This window comes from Tachysurus fulvidraco, chromosome 20 (genome assembly GCF_022655615.1).
Source record: "Tachysurus fulvidraco isolate hzauxx_2018 chromosome 20, HZAU_PFXX_2.0, whole genome shotgun sequence".
In the NCBI taxonomy this organism is placed as follows: domain Eukaryota; kingdom Metazoa; phylum Chordata; class Actinopteri; order Siluriformes; family Bagridae; genus Tachysurus; species Tachysurus fulvidraco.
Window position 1 is genome coordinate 15,519,152 of NC_062537.1, and position 17,104 is coordinate 15,536,255.

The 17,104-nt window shown below is 40.9% G+C and overlaps 1 protein-coding gene across 1 annotated transcript in view; it reads right to left on the minus strand.

Annotated features, from left to right (window-relative positions):
- cntfr (ciliary neurotrophic factor receptor) overlaps nucleotides 1-15,735 on the minus strand; it is a 182,168-nt gene extending 166,433 nt beyond the window's left edge. The window contains exon 1 of the mRNA XM_027140971.2: nucleotides 15,490-15,735. The gene's annotated coding sequence lies outside the window, so the exon portion shown is untranslated. The remainder of the gene's footprint in view (nucleotides 1-15,489) is intronic.
- Between the last annotated feature and the right edge of the window lie 1,369 nt (nucleotides 15,736-17,104).

The following is a 17,104-nucleotide window of genomic DNA, read 5'->3' on the forward strand; positions in this document are numbered from 1 at the left end:
AAATCCCCAACCTACATAAAAATAAAACAATGAATGTGAAAAAAAATTAGTATGAAAAAATTTTATTCATTGTTTTATTTTTGTGATATGAAAATATGAAAACATTCGATATATTCATATTTTCATATCTGAATTCAAATATGAATATTTATGAACGGTGCTTTATTTAATAGGAAATTAACCTTCTGTATATTTCTACATAAATAGTGTTATATGTACACATTCCAAAAATGATTTAAATCAAATTCCCTAAGCTACAAAAAAATAAAACAACGAATCTGAATAAAATCAGTATGAAAAGATTTGATTCGTTTAAACGATCAGAATCAGATTCTCTTCATTTCGGTCACTCAGCATGACCAATGAGCAGAAATAAATGGCATATTAAATCTTTTTTTACAGATCAGATATTATTTTAAAAAGTTATCTATTGTAAGTTATGTAAAAATAAATAAATAAATAAAAAAACAGAAAAAGTTAAAACAAAACATTATTATCAAGAAGAATTCATTTCTGTCACTCAGCCTGGACAATAGCTACCAACTCCTACAGGAAAATGTGAAAGTTTTTCCATGATCTGTTGTTAATTTAAGATGTTGTGCAAACACAAATTTCCTGAAGCTCAAACCCATTTTGACTCTAACAGCAATGTAAAGCCAACGAGAAGGTTACGTCGCATAATCTCGCCCGAACACTAAGAAAAGTAATCAGAAAGATTACTTTTTCACAGCCTGCTCACACCGAACACGTTTTCAACACACTGAGAACTGTTTGATTTTAGTCTTCTCCATCTGCACGCTGTAATGTTCACACTGGTGTCTGGTTTTTCTCAACGTTCCCTCCTCGTGTCATCGCAGGGAGTTTTTCCTGGCCACTGCTGCCTCTGGCTTGTGCATCAGGGATCGAAATCTACCTCCAGATATCCGTAAAGCTGCTTTGTGACTATTGTTAAAAGTGCTGTACGTTCAGATAAAAGTTAATCGAGTACACATTCAACATTCACCCAGCTCTGTGGGCGGAGCTTCTGGGAGTGAGACTACGGAGATGGAGATCTTACCACACATCCTACTTGAATGTGAATCAGCTCATTGATAAACAAACTGTCACATGTCTGGCTAAACAAAATCTGGTCCCAAATTTAGCGCTCTGCCCTCCTCACTAGTCTTTCTTCCACTCTGTTTCTGGTCAAATGTCAGGAAACACGATCTCTTTCCTTAAGCGCTTTCATCGTCTGCCGCAGAGACGGACGCTTAGCAACACGACCAAAACAACATCGCATGCCACCGAGTCGCAGACAGCCATGTGTCTTCCTGTCAACACCTTCTCCAGGAGACGCTCTGACCTCACCTTTGTCCCTCGAGTATGTGCGCTGCTCAAAACCCGTCCTAATCAGAGCACGGCTCTCGTCCAAAAATAAAAATAAAAATAAATAAATAAATAAAAATAGCTGTCGGAACGTTTCTGTGCTCGATTCGAACAAGCAGGTGTTCGTCTCTCTGCGTCTCGGCTCGAAGCGAGCCATGGAGAGAACATTTTCTTCACTTTACAGGTAGGGTGATTATATGCTTCCTGGGCCTCTTCTCCAGCTCGCAGGCATGACACAGAGATTAGCAGCATTAGAGAAGCCATATAACGCTTGTTATGCTAAGTCCTTCTGTATAAATGAAGTGGTGTTAAGTCATCGCTGGATAAATCCTCTCCACCAGTTCCTAATCAAACAGTATTTTAGTAAAGGGGGGGGGGGGGGTGATGATGGAAAGATTTGAATGAAGAAATGATGAGAAAAATGATAGTAAAGCTCATGACTCGAATTCATATTTTCTTGATTTGAGATGTTGACATCTGCTCTCCATTTCAATGCAGCATTTTGAGCTATGACTTATTTGAAGCTTATTTCACTGTGTGTGTGTGTGTGTGTGTGTGTGTGTGTGTGTGTGTGTGTGTGTGTGTGTGTGTGTGTGTGTGTGTGTGTGCTCTGAAATAAACTGGATGTTTTTAACTAAGATGCACAGAGTCATGGTGAATCTCCAGAAGACACCCAGTTTATCACAGTGCATCATTTCGTACTCACAGTTGTTTACACCTCAGGGTCATCTTTTAGTAGCCAAGTCCACTACTGATATCTATTTGAGAAGATGAAGGAAACCCATCAGACCTACTGATCCTCCATGCCAGCCATTTTTGTCGCCTATTTTCTCTCCAGCTTCATCATTCCAATTTCCCTCCCATTAGCTTTGTCTTCCTTTTTGCACGACAGCTACCGAATGAGGACGGACCTACTCCGACCTTCAATCTGATGCTCTTCATGCCTCGTCGCATGGTATAACACACTCTGAGACAATCGGCCCTCTTCTGTATACATGATCTCACTGATACTCGTGACTGACTCGTGTTGCGTTGACTGACAGGGAAGAGAGTCGGCATCCATCCCACAGCCTCTTGACTCCTGCTCATGGATAGCTTTAGGATCATCAGGATTCCACAGACAACACGGTGACTTACAGCACTCGCTGTATATGGAAACAAGATTCAAAGAAGACTTGTGTTTGCCTTTGTTGTTTGACATTGCGTCCGACTCATTTAACCAGCGTGTTCTGCCTCAATACATCACCTGGCCTCGGATAACACCGGCGCAGGTGAAAAGTGCTTAGTCCAGAGAAGAGCTCGAGAATCGCTGAGACGACCAGCTTTCAGGAACACTCAGCTCTCCCATGCAGAGGCTCACCTTTCTTTCCCTCGGCCGTATCAGCAGCTGCAGCCTTCTGTCTGATTGTGCTTGCTGATATTACCAATCTGAACCTTTTTTTTGTTTTGTTTTATTTTACATGCGAGGCCACGAACGCAGAAATGAAAGCACAGCAGACAGACGGCGCTCTCATCTGACCTGAAACAGATGGAGCGGCTGGCTAACACTTGCGCCGCATATTCGCGGAGCTGTGTTAACACAAAGCGCTATCATCTTGATACACGCTAAACTGCAATATGTTCATATGTTTGGAGAGTTACGGCGCTAATATACGCTTTTATTTGTCAAAGAAAAAAGATGTTGACCACGAAAATAAACACACAAATAAACACAGATAATCCTTTACAGACGGGGAACACGTGCGGACCGGCTATAAACGGGTTGCTGTGTTGATTCATGTCCAGCTTTACTCGCGTTTTCGATGTTCCAGCACAGAGGCTGCCGTCTATAGATCAGCTGCTTATGATTCCGCCGAGCCCTTCTATATCCCACAGGACCATAAAACGCTCTGACATTTTGGGTAATGTATGCATCACCATTCAAGGCCACGGCAGCGATAATGGGAGTCCACTGGCCTCAATTGTCTTCCCCCCGGCCTGACATATGCAAGGGTCATCTCAGCCTATGTCGTAAATCCCGATTTCACTTAAACAGCGAGAAGGAGACGCAGTAAGGGCAGATCTTATTAAGACTCTTGTAAGGGACCAGCTGGCTAGTAAAGTCTGTGCTAGCGAGGTTAGCGAGGCTCATCTGCACGGCATAATTGATAGCCTATGCTGGAATGACCAGCTCCCTTCGGTCCATTTATGAGACGCCCTAAATTACCGGGGTCGTTTGTACACCGCTGCAATGTCACCTAGGTCATGATTGCTGTAGAGAAAGTGCAGTAGAAGCAGCTAAAAGCTGCACATCATTGTTGATGCCAAGTCTGTGATCCATTGACTTTTCCACAACAGCAGCAGGAAACCGGCATACAACATCTGTGCGATGAAGGGCTCAAGGACGGCCGACCTCTGGCGTACGGGGTCGATCTATGTCTCACTCAATAACACTGGAGGACTACGATGTAATATAAGTGCTTTTTTCTTTCCTGGTTAGATGATTGCTAAGACGGATTGCTTTTGAGGCCCATACACAGGAGCTGATTGAAGTTTATTTGATCTTGTACTGAATACAAGCTTCTGATGCACCACGCTGGTGTCTGATATCGAATGATGGTTTCTTTGATAATTTCCGCAAACAACAGAAAACATTTGTGAGCGCCAATTAATGCTGACATTTCAGACAGAAGTTCCTGACATTCGTGTCACTTGGAAGCATAAGCACTATTATAACTGTATTAGAGTACAATAAACACACAATACACACTGATTCATCTCAGAGAAACCTAACATCTACAGAGATTTCTACTAGGCTTTGTGCATAATGAACGCGGATGCGTACGAGTGTACGACACCGTGTTTAACTAGAATTCATTTCCTGGTTACACAGTTATAATTTTTGACCACATTACTATACAGTTATGGAAGGAAAAAGATTATTAATATCACAGTGTCTGGTGTCACCCAGATGACGATGCCTTCCCTTTTGAGTCATGGGTTCTTTCTTGCACCTGGCTTACTCTTTAAAAAATAAATAAATAAATAAAATTAATTTTAAAAAATATAAAATTAATTAAAAAATTATAAAATTATATATTATATATATATATATATATATATATATATATATATATATATATATATATATATATATATATATATATAGAACGGAGCATGAAAGCCTTTCTTATCGCCACATATACATTACAGCACAGTGGAATTCTTTTCTTCACATACCCCAACTGAGGAGGCAGCTATGATACAGCACCCCTGGAGCAGAGAGGGTTGAGGGCCTTGCTCAAGGGCCCAGCAGTGGCAGCTTGGCTGTGCTGGGCCTTGAACCTCGATCAACAACCCAGAGCCTTAACCAGTTAAGCCACCACTGCCCCCACATATATGTGTATGTGTGTGTGTGTGTATGTGTGTGACTTCTTTTACTTAAGCCTAGTCCAAGGCTGACTGAAAAAAATGGGACAAGTTCATGCTGATTTTCTTAGAATGGAATGTTTCCCAAAAAGTAAGCAAACACTTTCTTATGAATGTTTAAATAAATAAACAAACAAACAAACAAACAAACAAACAAACAAACAAACAAACAAATAAATAAAATGAATTACCAAAGATTTCAAAACTCAGGATGTTACAACGACAGCTGTTGATTGGACAGGCTTGCGTGCTGGAGGTACGTTTCAGCCTGTAGTTTGTTTTGGCCATGTTTTAGTAAAGGAAAAGGAAGTCGGATAGGTTTAAAACCATTCCGAAAGACCAGTGCTTTAACGAGAGGAGTCAGGATTCGTGTGTGTAAAATGAGTGTGTGGTTTTTCAAACTAATCCAGCAATCGTTGTCAAAGTCCGTATCAAATCACAGTCAAATCACAGGCAGACAGCATCAAACGAGGAAAATCCACATGGATCAAATCCAGGAAATCCTCGACTCTGAATGGCTCTTAGAATTGCATGATAGAAGCGACAAGACTGTGCATCAAGACAAATACACAGGGGGAATAAATAGAAAAGGTAATCAAGGGATGAACGTAAAACACATGGACGCAATCAGGGAAATGCACCGATCCTCAGACAGGACAAGGCGGAGACGAGACTGGAGTCAAAAAAAAAACAAAGGCACATATCAGTGTAGATGTGAAAGTAAAATAAAAAAAAAAAACACTGCTGGGAAATGTGCTTAGAACAGGAAGCGTTCAGGACACATAATCTGTAGACATTCCAGATTTCAGTAGCACGACTTCAGTCAGTACTTTTGGTGCTTCTTGCCTAGTTTACTACAAGACAGGTAGTAAACTAGGTAATGATCGTTATTTTTAGACTTTACCGTGTTAGTTAGATATGGACTACGTCTACGTCTACATCTACTCACTATGGTCTTGTTATGTCTACTGATTAAAGTACCATGTCTAATAAAACCATTCACCACTTTCCATCCTGTAATGTTCGCCCCTCCTGTACTGCTAACACATGTAACATTGCATTTGATGGCTTCGAATTAATTGACAATAAATTCACTTAAAATGTTTTCAATTCGATTTTTTATTATAAAGCCCTTTTAACACCGGTGGCTCAAACGGTTAAGGCTCTGGGTTGTTGATTGAACGATCAGGGTTTAAGCCCCAGCACTGCCAAGCTTGCCACTGTTTGGCCCTTGAGCAAGGCCCCTAACCGTTACTACTATAGAGGTGCTGTATCACGGCTGACCCTGTATTCTGACTCCAACCTGTAAACTTTGGATATATCTGAAGAAAGAGTTTCACTCTGCTGTAATGTATATGTGACAAAATAAAGGCTTCTATTGTACTAACAATGGACATTGTCACAAAGCAGCTTTACACTGAGTCTGGTTCCTTTCAATGTTTCATTGGGTTCATCGGCATTCATTTCCTCTCATCTGGGTGACACCAGGTTATAAATAATTTCCCTTCTAAAGCACTATTCGGATGGGACTAGTTTTACGTGGGGACGTGGAGTAATGCAATTTTACCTCAGGACGTCTGTAATATTAATTGACCAATTTGTACGGGACAAGACATCTCAGTAAAACTAGCAGAAGTGGGAGGGGTAACTCGCTTTACGCACCACAGTAACCTCCTTGTCGTCATGTGCGTATGACGTTGCTTCCTGTTTCAAGCGCCTCCATGCTTGTAAAACGCGCCAAAAAACTACTTTTAAACAGGAAATGACGGAATTTTACCGTACATATTTACAGCTGGTCGATTCGGACGGGATTAGTATTACCTGAGGTAATTTTTCCGGACCTTACAGAAGGTAAAAGTCGCCGTAATCTTTACTGACATTGTCCGTAATGATTACCGAGATGGCACATTCGGACGGGACTAAAATCACCGAGAAGCTCTGGTAATAATTACTTTACCCCCACGTCCCCACGTAGAACTAATCCAGTCCGAATAGGGCTTATGACTCTGTAAGACATGGTCAGATAAGTGCAACCGTGTAACTTCATACTAGCTCTAAATTTAATGCAATTTCATTTTATTTGTATAGTTCTTCTAACAATGGACACACTTACAAAGCAGCTTTACATAAAAAAAATGTCTAAAAATTCAGAATTAAAAATATTAGATTTTAATTTATATTTACACCGAAGCTGCAAGCCAGATGCTCGGTTACGAGTAAAAACTCGCCGAGACGACGTGAGGAAGAAACCTTACTCAGAAGGAAATCCATTGTCATCTGGGTGTGATTACAATTGATCTGCTTTCTCTAACTGTATAACACCAATGTATAAGCATACAGTAGTTTTATAATGAAGCCCTGTCTTGTTAAGAGTCCATTCAGCATTAAAATAAGAATAAATAGCTACAAATAGGAATGATAATGAAAATGATCGGCTCTATCGTGATCACATAACGAGAAATATAAAATACATTCATCTAGGTTTAATTTATTCGCAGTATAATAAGACGACTTGTAATGTTAACAAATGGCTAGAATTTACTGTAACGATTTTTTTTATTGCTTTTATTCGCCATTTAAATAAAATAAAATATCTGCTGATAAAATACGAAGTGAAATGAAAGTCCATGTCTAGAAATAGGGTTAATAATCTGCAATACAACGGCTTTTTATCAGCGTTTTCTAATAGATACGTTCACATTTTCTTGAGCTGTTTTCACTAGCAGTTTATTACAAGCTCATAATTATGTTTAGAGAAAGAAAGCTTGGTCTTTAGTGGTCCCCCCCCCTTTCCTCTTTGTTTTGCTTCTGAACGATCCGCTAGAAGAGAAAGCAGAATAAAAAAAAGACAGGAAGTAGTTCGAATGTGCTGCAGGTTTAGTTACAAGTGTGTATGAAGAAAAACACTCACGTTCTATAAGCAGTAAATATCCCCACACAAAGCCATTTAGGGATGCTGTTTAAAAGGAAACGTTGTTCGAAAAGATCACACACCCGCTTGCCAGAATCTTTTAGCCGAGACTTATGTGCTTTGCGTAAATCCACTGATCAGACAGATCGTGCGAGGTTTAAATCTCCAGCTCCTGCTCTCGCAGGTAAATTATGTCACGCTATATTTTCCATAGCACGTCAACCGAAACTGTCTCTGCCCTTAAATTATACACTGTTTAATGCATTCTTGTCACACGTAATATTTTCAGCCTGGCATTAGCAAACTCGCCAGCTGTCCCCCTGAACACCCCCCTTGCTACCTCGCTAGTTAATCAGAGGGTCTTTTTATTTTCGATGACATCAAATGAGATGAAGCCGTAGAGACGCGGGAGAGGTAAGCAGTGCTATAAATCGGTTCGCTTTGCAGCACCGATGAACATTCGTCAGAACTTTCTTATATTAGAAACAGGAAATTAGCAGGTAAAAAAAAAGAGTAGGGGGAAAGCTATTTACAGTTTGAAAGCTAACATTTGTACAAAAATTAATGATGGCTTTATGAAAATCTCTCCCCAGGGTGGAAGGTGAGGAATAATTACACCAGGGTCGACAAGAAACGGGTGGAGAACAGGCCGTATATCTACACGAGCGGAGGAGCGAGTTTCAATCAGCCCACGTTTCATCAGGGAGAGTAAAACCAGCCGTGAATATTTCTTCCTCTGTGTAGTCGGTTTCTTTTCGAAAACCTGCACATCTTGATGAGGTTCACAATTGTGGGCTGCTGCAGTTCTGTAAAACGTCAATCTCCATGACACGTTATAATTACAGAGCAATTGCCCTTAAAGATACATGTTACAAAAAAAAAGATCAGTCCTCCTTTTTTCTTGAGGAGGGAAAAAAAAAAAATCAAATCCTCTCTTGGCGTGTATTTACAACACACCCAGAGATCTACAAAGTGCCTTTCAATGAGGTAAATATTTCATGAGGCCCTAAAATATGTGGCTTTTGGCTTTTCATTTGACTCTGTGTAGCTGGCTAATGTGAATTAGTTGAAGTACTGCTGAGGGACAGATCGCAGGCATCTGATCATCTGCATCCTGTCAGAAACGTTACCCAATATGCGCTGGTTGAGAAAAACTGGATGCCTTTTTCCGCACGCACACACAGAACATGACCACCAACATGAATATGCACTCAGCACATGGTTTATTGTGCGTTTTACCACAGGGCAGCTGGCTGAATTCTGCAATCTGATTGGTCGGAAAGTGTTGACTCGTTTTCCTTAACAGCGATAGCATAGCATAGCATTTATAGCTCACGGTTTGTGTTAATGCACTCGTTTTAACGTGGTAGCTTTTTTATCGTAACGACTTACTGTATACGCCAAACGCTTAACGTAATCGCAGGTTAATAGTAAACAGATTTTTTTGTGCTGTCGCTTTAAAACGAAATTCTAACGTGAAGTTTTTTGCCGGAGCCTCCAGTGTCAACACTTTATAAAACGGTTTCCATCATTTAACATCAAGAAGTTTGTTCTCGGTTCTTTTTTCTTTTGTTTTTTTCTTACTGACTTTCGATAGAGAAAAAAGTCTAAAGGAGAAGCTGGGAGAATGACTGTTTATAGCACGAATTATATAAGCATTTTTAAAATAAACAGGAATCATGTGATGCTTTAATAAAAATTAAAATTGCACATAAAAAAATTATAATAATTCAGTATGTGCGATTGGGAAACAACTGTGCTGTTCAAGTGAGTTAAACATTGTCATGAAATTGTCAACATGCCATTAAAGTTAAATCAATTGAACTAACTAACTAACTAACTAACTAATTAACGAACGAACTAACTAACTAAATAAATAAATAAATAAATAGCATTAACATTTTTATTATTGACTTATTGTTATCAATTTACTGGTAATTTTTAATTTATTAACACATTATTATTATTATTATTATTATTATTATTATTATTATTATTATTATTATTGTTGTTGCAACAACAATTACTACTAGTAGTAGTAGTGGTAGTATTGTTGTTGTTGTTATTATTATTATTACTATTATAACAACAAAAAGTATTATTAATAGTAGTAGTAGTAGTAGTAGTATTGTTGCTTTTGTTATTATTATTATAACAACAGCAACAATACTACTACTACTACTACTACTACTACTACTACTACTACTACTACTACTAGTAATAATAATAATAATAATAATAATAATAATAACAACAACAATAATATTGCTTATTATTGTTGTTGTTGTTATTATTATTATTATTATTATTATTATTATTATAACAACAACAATTATTTTTATTAGTAGTAGTAGTATTGTTGTTATTATTATTATCATTATTACAATTAGTTATTATTACAATTATTACAATTATTACAATTATTATTATTACAATTACAACAATTAGTAGTAGTAGTAGTAGTAGAAGTATTACTGTTGTTGTTGTTGTTGTTGTTAATAATAATAATAATAATAATAATAATAATAATAATAATAATAATAATAATAATAATAATGATAAATTGTTATATTTACATCTGAGGGCCATGTCCCTAGCCCCGCCCTTGATTATTTTCCTCTAAGAGCACTCCTGTTTCCTGCTTTATTCCTTCCCTGCCCTCACAACATCAAGCTTTTAAACACCTGAAATTACCAGCTTAATGGATACGCTCTCCGAGCTACGAGGAGGAAACTCTCTTCTTGCCACTTTGAAGCAGTAGAGAAGAGGTGCGTGAGTGTGCGAGTCAAGGCGATAACACAGCTTAAGTGCTGTTCCATGTCAGACACGCTTTTGATGTGTTCATTGAAGCTTAATCTGCAGTGTCATTTTATGAGCGCAGAGAGAGAGCTTAATTCTCCAACTCGCACATGTGTACACGATTCGCCGTCTCTGATGTGTTATTACAGTTTATGACGCAACTGTGAAAATCTGTACCAGAGCTTCATCCATCTGATACAAATCATGCGTTAATTACCAAACCATGACCTCTGGGAGGTATTATACAGCAAACCCATGAAGCAAGCGAAGGAAAAAGAAACTACTGGGAATCCAGTGTTGTTGCTGAAGTGTTTGCTTGCTTCCTAACTCATCCTTTTATAGCGCAGCGTGTCTTCTTGAATGAAAACATGATGCTAAGGGGCATGTCTCAACTCGGAGCTCATTTAGGTTTGATCCTAGACGCAGAATCCTTGCTCTTGTCCCTCAGCAGGGGTGAAATACAGCTTAAGGAAAACATATGATTAAGCTTCAAAGGGTATACCTGTTAGCCTAAATATTTCTGAATAAATAAATAATGACATTTCTCTCTCACTCACTCACACTCATTTTCTACCGCTTATCCGAACTTCTCTGGTCACGGGGAGCCTGTGCTCTCAGGCATCATCGGGCATCAACCCGTCGCAGAGCACACACACTCTCATTCACTACAGACCATTTTCCAGAGATGCCAGTCAACCTACCATGCATGTCTTTGGACCGGGGGAGGAAACCGGAGTACCCGGAGGAAACCCCCGAGGCACGGGGAGAACATGCAAACTCCACACACACAAGGCGGAGGCGGGAATCGAACCCCCGACCCTGGAGGTGTGAGGCGAACGTGCTCACCACTAAGCCACTGTGCTTCCCCCAATGACATTACTGCGTCTGAAAATAAGCTCCGGACTCAGCAGGACATTTTCATGCAATCAAGGTCCAATTATTATTGGCACCTGCTGAGCTCAAACGCAGCATTAATAAATTGGTAATGGTGCTCAACATTTCTCATTTCTCACCGCATCCTCCTTGTTATTTAACAAATTATATTTGATTTGCGTCTTATTATATTAAGTAGCCGATCTTGCTTCCCTGCTGGCGTCCACCTGACTTTTTTGTTTTTGCCTGTGACATAAAGTGACAAATTTTGTTCCATCAACTCCAAGTAGTCCATTTTGTTTAAATCTCGACCTAAAGTACTGAGTGAATTTTACAAAAAAAGTAACAACAAAGAAAGTAACACAACTGACTTCAGAGAATTCTTTGCGTTATCTTTGATTACTTTTCAGTAACTTCGTCCCGAATGGCAGAAATGTCAGACCGCTTCAATCGGCCTCTATGTAAATGGAAACACATGCAGGTATTATGAAACACTGCTTTGCAAAATGCTTTGGTTGGATGAAATGACATGGTAATTCCATCATGGTGATTCTCGGTCCTGAAAATCATACCGAGCTCATGACTGGAGTCGAATTGTGTCCAGAAATCTCCCTCTGTGAATTTGCTCCATTTCAACGTTTCAAGATTTTCCCTGCCTTTAGCATCCAAAAGCTTTTTCCCCCCTCCTTCTTAATAGGTTCATTGATGAAATCCATGCAAATGGATAAAGTATGCACAACTATTAAGCCATGTTAATGAGCTAAGGGTGTCTCGCTTAAAGGATTCTGCTGGCGCTATTTTTTTGGAGACAAAAGCATCAGTAAGCTGCGGAGAATGAGGCTTATGCAACACGCTTAGAGGAGACAATCTTATCACGCTGCCGCTGTCAGGATTACGGGACAGATTGAGCCCACCTCGAGAGCTGTTAATAAAGCTAGACTCTCTCAATTAGGATGTTTTTTTTAAACAGACAGGTGTGGGAAGTGGCAGCAGATCAGCACGGAGGAATGAGTTCAACTTCTGCATGTTCCTGAAAACATCGAGCGACCTCAGAAGGAGCAGAATAGCCAACTGAAATAATGTCAAATTAAATTATCAGCGATTTTTTTTCCTTTTGTACCAGAGAAACGAGTTAACAGCATTGTTTACTGCTGAGATACAGCACTTTCTTTTTTTGTACTTCATTTAAATCTAATGTACGTCAGGCTGCCACTTTCCTCTCTCTTTCCCTTCGGGCGACAAAAATCATTAAATCAAGAACCCTATTACAGAAGTATGCGATGTTTTTGTTGCTCATCAACAACACGATATGATTCATGCTGTAGGGACAGGAAATGTCTGTGGAGGCAAAAATCGATTAAAAGACACATGGACCGGTCTGGATGGAGCTCTAAACTTCCCTCGTGCACTGAAATGAACTCGAAGGCGTTCGCCCCGGCGTTTTCCGGTGCCAAGAGGAAAATGCAAATGCAATTAAGAGAGCTGTTGCTTTCCATCCGGTACTTAACATCTCTCCCCTCTCAAAAACCTCCACGTCCTTGCGCTAATAATCAAGCGTGCTTGTGGCCAAATGCGCAATCGTGAATATAGTGTCCACTGCATCAGGCAGAGAGGAAAAAAACAACATCAGGCAAATAAGGGGGCATCTTTTGGTGTAACGTGATTTAAGCTAACGCACATGGTACGAAGCAGGAAACTGGACTGAAGAGGCTTTCAGAGCAGGACAGGTCATCCTCTGTGACTGCACACTTTATTTATTCACTTACCTCGCTGGGTTTATGGAAATATAAAAGGCCACATTGATTAGTGCTTTAAGATTCAGCAGTTAATAGATTAAAAGCCCATGCGAGAGCCAGGGAGTAGATTCACTATTTTCTGCTCCTCTTTTGTGCCCTAACTACAGTATTTCGGTGAACACTGACCATCACATCCTCAAGCATTGATTTCTGAAACGATGAAAGTGCTGCAAGAGAAGCTGTAATTAATTAAAGGAATGGAAATGTACAAGAGTACAAGGTGATGATTCCTGTTGCACGCTTTTCTGAACAGCAGGTTGCAGGTTGACTTTTCAAAGATGTTCATCTGATTGCGCTTACAAGCCTGCACTGCTCTTGCTGAGCGCACCGCTTTGTGCCTGCCAGGCTTGGCTCCCCTACACCAGTCAGTCACTTTAAAGAGGAGTACAAAGTAGTCGTTCTCGTTTAGAGTGACTTCAGGCGAAGAGGGACGGATGTCATAATGTAGCGGCGGAATCCCTTCACTGTCAAGAGGTATGGAAATACGCCACTGAAACGCATGCCCAGGTTTAGTCACATGCTCGGGCTAAATGGGCTCATTGTCATGCAAGCCGTGGAGCGATGTTACTGGGCTAACAGACAGGGCTTTGTGGAGGCGTTTAAAAGGGCAGAATAATAGATTTCATGCAGCTCCGGGATTAATTAGCTTGAAGCAGGAGGCAAATCTGATCCCCTTCAGGAGTTGAGTTAAGGGTTTGCATATTCATACCAGCGTTTGAACAACCAGTAGGTGACTGGTGGGTGCTACGGAAGGTGAAGTTGGCCAGGCATGTAGACAGATGCGTTGTCATGCTTTAACGGAACGACTATGAACTCATAATCGACGTATATAAGGTCAAACGTAAAAATGATGAGATTGAAAGGTGAGAAGAGGCAGATTCCTAAAGCAGCGGCTTCTAATTTGTAAAATTTGTGTATGTTAGAAAGGGGCGCATCTGTACCCCGCACCCCCCCCCCACACACACACACACCGCCTGTGATCACCCTCCGTTCTGACATCTGTTTAAGGATGTTTGTCCTAGGGGTAAGTATGTTAAAGGAAATATTATGCTAGTGTTATTTTACTTTTCTTCTGTTTAAACTGTAAACACTGCTTGGAGGTGGGACAAGATTAGACGACAGGGGTACAGCTGTGAGGCATGGGGCCTATGATTGGACTCCATGAGAGAAATCCAGTCACAACAACATCGTTCTAGCCTAAAGCATAACTCTACAGAACTCGCAAGACTAAGTTTGGTCAGCTCCTCACAAGTTTTTAATCCTCATTAGAAGACAGCACGAGGGAAAAATTGCTGAAAAGAACGGTTGCTCTGGGAAGGGGAAGGGGAAGGGGAAGGGGAAGAGCCTCATAGGTGTCCTGCACCCTTTCTTACATTCCTCTCATTCCCCTCAACAAGGCATGAAACAGGGAGTCATTAAAGCACTGTCAACTTAGTGGGGTTAATGCCCCCCTACCCCCCACAGAGGCTTATGCCGGGAGGGTAGTGCATTTAAAGCCTGAATGAAAAAGGGAATAAAAAGAGAGGTGTGTGTATAAGCAGAACATCTCATACAAGGATGTCTCCTGGTTTTACAGCAAGACTCGAGACAACACAGGGAATAGAGGCAATAATAGACTAGATGTGCAGACAGATTAGAAAGACAGATTAAAGGAAGAAGAGACACATAGCGAGTAGAAACATCTGAATCAACTTGGTATATCAAACAACTGAAGAGGTCGAGCAGCTAAAGAACTGAGCCAGCAGCAGAAGGCGGACGAGGTGCGGCGGACGAAGCAGGGATTTCCGCTCAAACTAATCAATCAGAGCTTGATAATGGCTCCCATGCAGGAATTTTGACACAGGGTCAGCTCTTCCCCTGACCTGTGCCTTCAGGGCAGCGGCAGCAGAAAAGCCACAGATAACAGAAGCCATCGCTAATTGTCTGCCCAGTGTCAAAGCTTTTCAATGCCCCTGCCACTTTCACTCGAATTCCCGAATCCCCCCTTTCTATTCATTCTTTCTTTTTTTTTGTGCTTGGTCGCTCCCTTCTAGTCCTCCACTTTTGTTAGATACCTATCTTCCAAAAAGGCATGGATCGCGTTTCTCAGATGGCATCCCTTCATATCGCTTCCTCACGTGCTCTGTTCTTACAAGCAGTCCGGAGCACTGACAGGCGGCTAGAAACGATCCATCGGGGGAGCTTTTGAAAAGCTTGACAAGTGCACGCTGCCCGTACCGTTCTTCCCGTACAAAATCACAGTAACCGATCGACCTACGTCTCCGTGTGCACGTATCTCCTCGGGCAACCCAAGAATGAAAGACAAGAGGAAAAAAAAGTGCAATACAAGGTACTCACTTAGATGCTTGCTCCTCTCCTCTCTGTCCCTCACTTCCACGCTGTCCTCTTGTCCGCTTAAAACGCTAGATATGTATCTGTATATGCAGACCAGTTTGTGTCTCCGTGAAGCTCCAGTGCACAAAGTTGCTCTGCTGTAGGCACGACGTGTGCTGTGCGCGCCTGCCTGTATGTCTATGTCTGTGTGCCTGTTAGTGTGGGTGTGTGTGTCTTAACTGGCGGCTCACACTGCTCTGTCTGAAGGGGAGCTAAAGCACTTTTAAACTCGCTCAGCCTCCCCATGTGACCAGCTCCCAGCAGCCAGGCACGAATACATTAAAGCTCCTTCCTCCAGCCACAGTGCACCCCCTAGCCACAGTTTCAGGAAGTGTATGCTGCGTGTAAACCACACACACACACACACACACACACACACACACACACACACACACACACACACACACACACACACACACACACATGCACCCACACACATGCATACATTCCCACACATGTTGAAAACACAGTGGTCAGATTGTGCTTAAGTACCCTGGCAAATGCTCCATCATCATCTGCATTTAATAATGCATTTTATAATGCGTACTATATAGCCAGTGATAAATAAATATATCACATCATTTTTTTAAATAAAACAAAAATAAGGTACTTTTGATCCCCATTACGACCAATACACCCTTCCAAACCTTTCCTTCTTTTCTGTCCATCCATTGTGCTCATGTCACTCCTCTTTCGAGTTACCCTTTCCACCCTCCTTCTTTTACTTAGCCACGTCTTTGGGCAGAGGAAGAGGCTAAGCCGCATCTAGGAGATGTTCTGACTCCCGACTCCGACCCCCCAGCCTGCTGCCTCTCACACTATGCAAATGGAGGGGTTGAAACCAGGCCAAGGATCTAGTCTGGATCAACACACACATGGTGTGCATTTACAAATCAATACTCCGAGCTCAGCAGGGCTGCGAATTAAAGATTGGCAACTTAGTAGCCAGTCACAGACAGGACGTATCCTAGTCTTCAGTTCAAGAAGTCTGAGCACATTTATATCTATACTTTGTGTCTTATATTCTGTACAGAAAGACATTTAATAATTAGGTTTTTAATTAAAGGTTTAAAGAAGCGGTTTGTCATTTTTAGAGCCCCCTGCTGTACACATGGCAAATTGCAATTGCAATAAATGCACTAATTATCTTTACCCTCAGTTGACCCCGACTTTTTTATTGATCTCTGATACTGTAGGTCTCATGAGTTAGCTTTTATCCAAGACTCTCTCTTCTCCAGGCTGAGAAAGGTTCCAGGCTGAAAACATGGAAGGTTTTTTTTTGTGAAGAAGCTTGAAAATAATGGTGCGTTATTGGGGGTACATTTAGGAGCTTTGTAACTAGCAGTTTAGTTCAAAATGGAAGAATTAATAATGTGAAAGCTTTTAAGTGAACCAGAAAATGCACCAAGGAACAAAACCTGAGATTTCCTGTAGAAAATGGTGCGAGTTTGGTTGACTTGGAACTGTGCTGCGATTGGCTAAAACAAATGAGTGATACTGAGTACATCATTACCTTAACATGGTGAGTTGCATGGTGTTGTGTTTTACATTTACGGCATTTAGCAGACACCCTTATCCA